Raw genomic sequence first — 6,885 nt, 5'->3', positions numbered from 1 at the left:
TATACTTCAATGCACATCCTTGCCTCAGGGACTTCCCGTGATTAAGATTGATCATCTCAATCTTAGGAATGGGCTTCATTTACGAGGAAGGCAAGGCCATTCAATTCCAATTAACTGCACAGTTCTTGTGTAAAAAACAACCTTAAACTTTTAGACTATTTAAAGAAAAGCAAAAGTCCCCACCCTTACTTTTTCATAAAACAGAATTGTCCTGACAAGGGCTTTCCTGTTCTTTTGAGTCAATAAGGCTCAAAGAGCTTAAAAATAGATGATGGTTTTACATTTATCATTTGAACAAACATGGGAAATTTGGAAATAGTTGCCATGGAATTCTGGGAATAATTTTTTCCATCTCCACAGTTGGCAAAGTGGTTCTCAGGGAACCATAGACAACATAAATGCACACACTGGGGATGTCTTGGCATCTAGCCTCCTAAGACATAATGTCATTTGAGGCCAATCTCACTTGGAGGGAACACTAGTGATTTCAAAAATGCAGCTAAGGAGCACAGTGATGCTTCCTAACTCAGTGAAACTCTCTCTCCTGGGGCACTGATGATTGTAAGATACCACCAGGCCTTCATTTTCCTCTCATAACATTTCCTCCTATTCCCAGTTGTGTGTCCGTGAGAGCTAGGGAGCAGAGGGTGAAAAGATAAACCAATATAGAGAAAGGAAAGGTATGAAAAAGGCCACTGAACTAGAAAATGTGTAGATCTGGGTGATAATTTCAAATTTAGTAATAATTAGCTGTGCGACCTTGAGCAAATTACCCAACAGGACAGTCCTCCATTTCCTTATAGGTGAAACAAAAGGATTTGTAAGATTTCTAAGGACCTTTCCAGGTTTGCCTTCTAAAAGGAAAAACAGTGGGGCGCCTGGGTGGCTCAGTCGTTAAGCGTCTGCCTTCAACTCAGGTCATGATCCCAGGGTCCTGGGATGGAGCCCCGCGTCGGGCTCCCTGCTCAGCGGGAAGCCTGCTTCTCCCTCTCCCACTCCCCCTCTTGTGTTCCCTCTCTCGCTGTCTCTGTCTCTCTGTCAAATAAATAAATAAAAATCTTAAAAAAAAAAAGGTATGTGAAAAAAACAAACAAATTCAGGAAGATGCATGGATAGGTTAAAAAAATAAAATAAATAAATAAAAGGAAAAACAGTAACAATACAAGATAATTTCACTGATAGCCACCTGGTAGGCTTTAATGTGTAAGCATATAGACTGCATAATGTGTGCAGCCCATATGCATATAGAGATGAGCTAAACAAAAAGAAGGAAAAATAAGAACCTGTCATGGAAAGAGACTGGGACTGGAAGTCAGAAGAATCATTCCTTTTTTCTCTCTTTTTTTTAAGTTTTTATTTAAATTCCAGTTAGTTAACATACAGTTAACATACAGCGTCGTATTAGTTTCAGGTGTACAATAGAGTGATTTCAACACTTCCACACATCACCAGCTGCTCATCACAACTGCCCTCCTTAATCCCATCACCTGTTTCTTCTACCACCCCCCCCCCCCCCCCGCCCGCCCCGGTCACCAGTAGTTTGTTCTCTCTAGTTAAGAGTCTGTTTCTTGGTTTCTCTCTCTCTCTCTCTCTTTTTCCCTTTGCTCCTTTGTTTTGTTTCTTGAATTCTGCACATGAGTGAAATAGTGATATTTGTCTTTCTCTGACTGACTTATTTCGCTTAGCATTGTACTCTCTAGCTCCATCCATGTCATCAGAAGAATTATTTCGTTCATTTATTTACTGTTCATTCATAGACCATTCATTTATTCAGAAATATTCACTAAGAGCCCACCATTTACCAGTCACTAGACTAGGATCTGGAATATGACAATGAAAAAGCAAACTCTCCTGCCCTTTTAGAATTGATATGCTCCAGGAAAGATAGGTAACATATATAAACAACAACAACAACAACAACAACAAAGAAACATGATAATTGAAGATTGGTATAAATGTCACAGAGCAAATAAATGAGGCACAGAATTCCCAAGTAGCAAAGGGGCTCAGTGTGTTCAAGAGCAAAGAAGCCATTGTGGTTAGAATGCACTGAGCAAGGGAGAGAATGCAGGAGATATGTTGTAGTTAAACAAGACTCAAATCTTGCAAAGCCTTAGTGATCATGGTAAGAATTTTAGGTTTTAAGAGCAAAAGGTAAGAGGTGGCCTGTGTGGCTCAGTGGGTTGAGCATCTGAATCTTGATTTCAGCTGTGGTGATGATTTCAGGATCATAAGATGGAGCCCTGTGTTGGGCTCCAGCTCAGCCCAGAGTCTACTTGAGATTCTCTCCCTTTCCCACCCCCTCTGCCCCTCCCCATACACTCTCTCTCTTTCTCTCTCTCTCAAATAAATAAATGAAATATTTTAAAAAAGAGCAATGGGGAATCAAATCATTGAAGAGTTTTAGGTAGAAAGGTGACAAAGTCTACATCAATCTTTCCGGCTTTTGTATGCAAAAGAGAGGAGGATGTTAGAGTGGAGAGAATTAGTGATGGACTTGTGGATTTTTATATATTGTTTCACAACGATTTATGACCAATTAGAATCATAATTTTTTTTATGTTTAGGTTTTCCCAAATTTGTCCTGGGGTGGGAAGTAGGTGGGAGAAAACTTAAAGGTGACTTTTGTGATTTTGGCACTATTTCAAAATTCCACCATTAGTGTCCAAGCGTTCCAGCTTCTTCACATCTCCACCACCACTTATTATTCTGTGTGTGTGCGTGCGTGTGTGTGTGTGTGTGTGTGTGTGTGAATAACCATATTAATGGGGTAAAGTGAAAATCTATTGTTGTGTTGATTTGTATTTTACTACTGATTGCGCAGCTTTTTATGTGCTTATTGGCCCTTTGTATATCATCTTTGGAGAAAGATATATATTCAAGTCCCCTGCCCATCTTTTAATAAGGTTATCTGATTTTCTGTTGTTAAGTTATAGTTCTTTGTATATTCTGGATATGAACCCCTTATTACATATATGATTTGCAAATATTTTATTCCAATCTGTAGATTGCCTTTTCACTCTGCTGATTGTGTCCTTTGAGGAACAGAAGTTTTTAAGTTTGGTGTAGTCCCTTTGTCTATTTTTGCTTTTGCTGCCTATTCTTTTGGTGTCATTTCCAAGAAATAATTGCCAAATCCAATGTCATGAATCTTTTCCCTTGTTTTATTCTAAAGGTTTTAGAGTTTTGAGTCTTATATTGAGGTGTTTAATCTATATTTTACATGGTGTAAAATAAGGGTCTGACTTTGCTTTACATGCGGATATCTGGTTTTCTAAACACCATTTTTTGAAGATACTGTCCCTCCCTGATTAGGTAGTCATAGCACTTTTATCAAAGGGCTTTTTTCTGTACTCTTCATTCTATTCCTTTGGTCTATATAGCTGTCTTTATGAAAGTACCACACTGTTTTGATTACTATAGCTTTGTAATATGTTTTGAAATCAGGAGGCATAAGTTCTCCAACTTTGTTCTTTTTTTTCCCAAAATTGTTTTGGCCATTTGGTGTCCTTTCAGATTCTACACTTAATCTTAGCCAAAAGGCCGAGAAGCAATCGATTCCACATGAATTTCAGGATGACATTTTTATGTTTCTACAAAAAATGCAATTAAGTTTTGATAGAGATTGCATTGAATATATAGATTTGTTTGAGTAGTACTGATGTCTTAACAATATTGTATTCTCATCTATGAACATGGCATGTCTTTCCATTTATTTGTGATTTTTTAGATTTCTTTCAGCAATGTTTTATAGTTTTTAGTGTAGAAGCCCTTTACCTCCTTCGTTAAGTTTACCCCTAAGTATTTGATTCTTTTTGATGCTATCATAAATGAAATTGCTTTCTTAATTTCCTTTCCTGACTATTCATTCTTGGTGTATAGAAATGCAACTGATTTATGTGTGTCGATTTTGTGCCTACAACTGTTGAACTTATTAGCTCTAACAGGTGTGTGTGTATGTGTAATCTTTAAGGTTTTTACATATAAGGTCATGTCATCTATGACAGAGATAATTTTATATCTTCCTCAACAATTTGGATGGCTTTTATTTCTTTTTCTTGACTAATTACTCTTGCTAGAACTTCTAATGGTGTGTTGAATAGAAGTGGAAAAAGTGAGCATCCTTGTCTTGTTTCTGATCTGAGAGGAAGAGCTTTCAGTCTTTCATCATTAAGTATGTTAGCTGTAAGCCTTTCGTATTTAGCTTTTATTATGTTGAGGTAGTGTCTTTCTATTCCTAGTTTGTTGACTACTTTTGTCATGAAAGGATATTGAATGTTGCCAAGTGTTCTTTCTGCATCAATTAAGATGATCATGTGGTTTTTGTCCTTCATTCTGTTAATGTGATGTATCAAGACAATGGCTTTTGGGGTGCTTGGCTGGCTCGTTGGTGGAGCATAAGACTCTTGGTCTTGGGGTTGTGAGTTCAAGCCCCACATTGGGCATGGAGCTTACTTTAAAAATAAAGACTGTTGTTTTTGCAATATTCTGCAATTCTGCTAATTTTAAAATTATTTGTGCTGCATTTCTATGAATTATCATAGGTTTTTAGGATACAGAGCCATATCATATCATCTGCAAAATCAGTATTTTAACTAACCCTTTCTAATCCTTATCCTTTTGATTTTATGCTTTTGTCAGAATTGTAAACTAAAAGCTCTAGTTCTATAGTGAATAATAATAATAATAAGGAGTGGCCATGGTCGCCTGATGCTAGACTTCAGAGAGAATATTTCAGTGTTCTTCCATTTAATAGATGCTAGCTTTCAAGTAAGGTATATATCTTTTTTTATGTTGAAAAAATATTCATTGATTATTTTTATTATGTATTTTTATTGGAAATGTGAGTTAAATTTTGCAAATGTTTTTCCAGCATGTATTAAAAAAAACATACTATTTTCTCACTAGAACTAATAATAAGGTGAAATATATTAATGAACTTCCCAATATTAATTTATCTTGTATTTCTGGTAGAAAGTCTATTTTGTCTCGATACATTATTTTCTTAATGTGCTATTGGGCACCGTGTTAATATTTATTTTGGACCATTGTGTCAATATTTATAAACCCATGTCTGTGGGTTTGAGGAAAGTATTTTTTTAAACAAGTTTTGTTATTAATGATATATTCTTTTTGTCAGAAGAATTTGGACGATTTCCTTCTTTTTCTATGCTTTCGTACAAATAGGACGGCCTGGACTTTGACATTTCCGTAGAATTCCCCTGTGAAATCATCTTGACTTGCTGTTTTTCTGAGATGTGGAGAGTGGGAAGTAACTCTTTGGTAACTTTCCCCATGCCTTCTATAAAAATTGGTCTGTTTGCTTCACCAGGGTCAATTTTGGCAAAATACATTTTCCCAGAAAATTTTCCACTTTTGCATTGTTTAACTCTCATCGGTCTCAATGGGTTTTTTTCTTTGTCATTTTTTATCTTGTGTATTTGTGGGGTTTTTTCTCTGCCACCCCCTTCCCATAAACAATGTTACCTTTCTTAATTAGATCAGATAGTGATTGCTTATTTTTTTATAATCAAATATTTACTTATTGATATGGCTATTTCCCTCTTTTCTACTTCATTAATTTCTTTTTTTTTAAGATATTATTTATTTATTTATTTATTTATTTGAGAGAGAGAGAGAGAGAGAGAGCATGAGCATGAGTGGAGGGGAGCGGCAGAGGGAGAGGGAGAAGCAGACACCCCACTGAGCAGGGAGCCTGATAGAGGGCTAGATCCAAGAACCTGGGATCATGACCTGAGCCGAAGGCAGACACTTAACCGACTGAGCCACTCAGGCACCCCTCTACTTCATTAATTTCTGTTTTTATTCTTATTTCCTCTCTTTTGCTCCTTTATTAACTGAATTATTCTATTTTTCAAATGTTGGAATGACATGTTTAATTCACGTTTTCACTCTTCACTTTTATTGACATATCTAAGACTATACAATTTCCCCTGGTCACTGCTTTAATTGTATAAAGATAAATAGATTCTGAAACATAATATTTTTTTCTTTAAATTTTTTTATTGTTATGTTATTTCCATACATCATTAGTTTTTGATGTAGTGTTCCATGATTCATTGTTTGTGCGTAACACACAGTGCTCCACGCAGAACGTGCCCTCTTTAATACCCATCAACAGGTTAACCCATCCCCCCACCCCCCTTCCCTCTAGAACCCTGTTTGTTTTTCAGAGTCCATTGTCTCTCATGATTCGTCCCCCCCTCCGATTCCCCCCCTTCATTCTTCCCCTCCTGCTATCTTCTTCTTCTTCTTTGTTTTCTTAACATATATTGCATTATTTGTTTCAGAAGTACAGATCTGTGATTCAACAGTCTTGCACAACTCACAGCGCTCACCATAGCACATACCCTCCCCAATGTCTATCACCCAGCCAGCCCATCTCTCCCACCCCACCCCCACTCCAGCAACCCTCAGTTTGTTTCCTGAGAATAAGAATTCCTCATATCAGTGAGGTCATATGATATATGTCTTTCTCTGACTGACTTATTTCACTCAGCATAACACCCTCCAGTTCCAACCACGTCATTGCAAATGGCAAGATCTTATTCCTTTTCATGGCTGCATAATATTCCATTGTATATATAACCACATATTTGTTATCCATTCATCGGTCGATGGACATCTACACTCTTTTCACAGTTTGGCTATTGTGGACATTGCTGCTATAAACATCAGGGTGCATGTGGTGTAAGGAAATGGTCCAGTTTCATTCTTCTGCATGTGGCTGTCCAATTTTCCCAACACCATTTGTTGAAGAGACTGTCTTTTTTCCATTGGACATTCTTTCCTGCTTTGTCAAAGATTAGTTGACCATGCAGTTGAGGGTCCATTTCTGGGCTCTCTATTCTGTTCCCTTGATCT

The 6,885-nt window shown here is 37.0% G+C and overlaps 1 pseudogene; it reads right to left on the bottom strand.

Moving 5' to 3' along the window:
• Positions 1 to 3,452: 3,452 nt before the first annotated feature.
• Positions 3,453 to 3,555, bottom strand: LOC113933811 (annotated as a pseudogene).
• Between the last annotated feature and the right edge of the window lie 3,330 nt (positions 3,556 to 6,885).

This window comes from Zalophus californianus, chromosome 10, assembly GCF_009762305.2.
Source record: "Zalophus californianus isolate mZalCal1 chromosome 10, mZalCal1.pri.v2, whole genome shotgun sequence".
NCBI lineage: Eukaryota > Metazoa > Chordata > Mammalia > Carnivora > Otariidae > Zalophus > Zalophus californianus.
The sequence above is the reverse complement of the archived record's forward strand: the minus strand, read 5'-3'. Positions and strand labels throughout refer to the sequence as shown.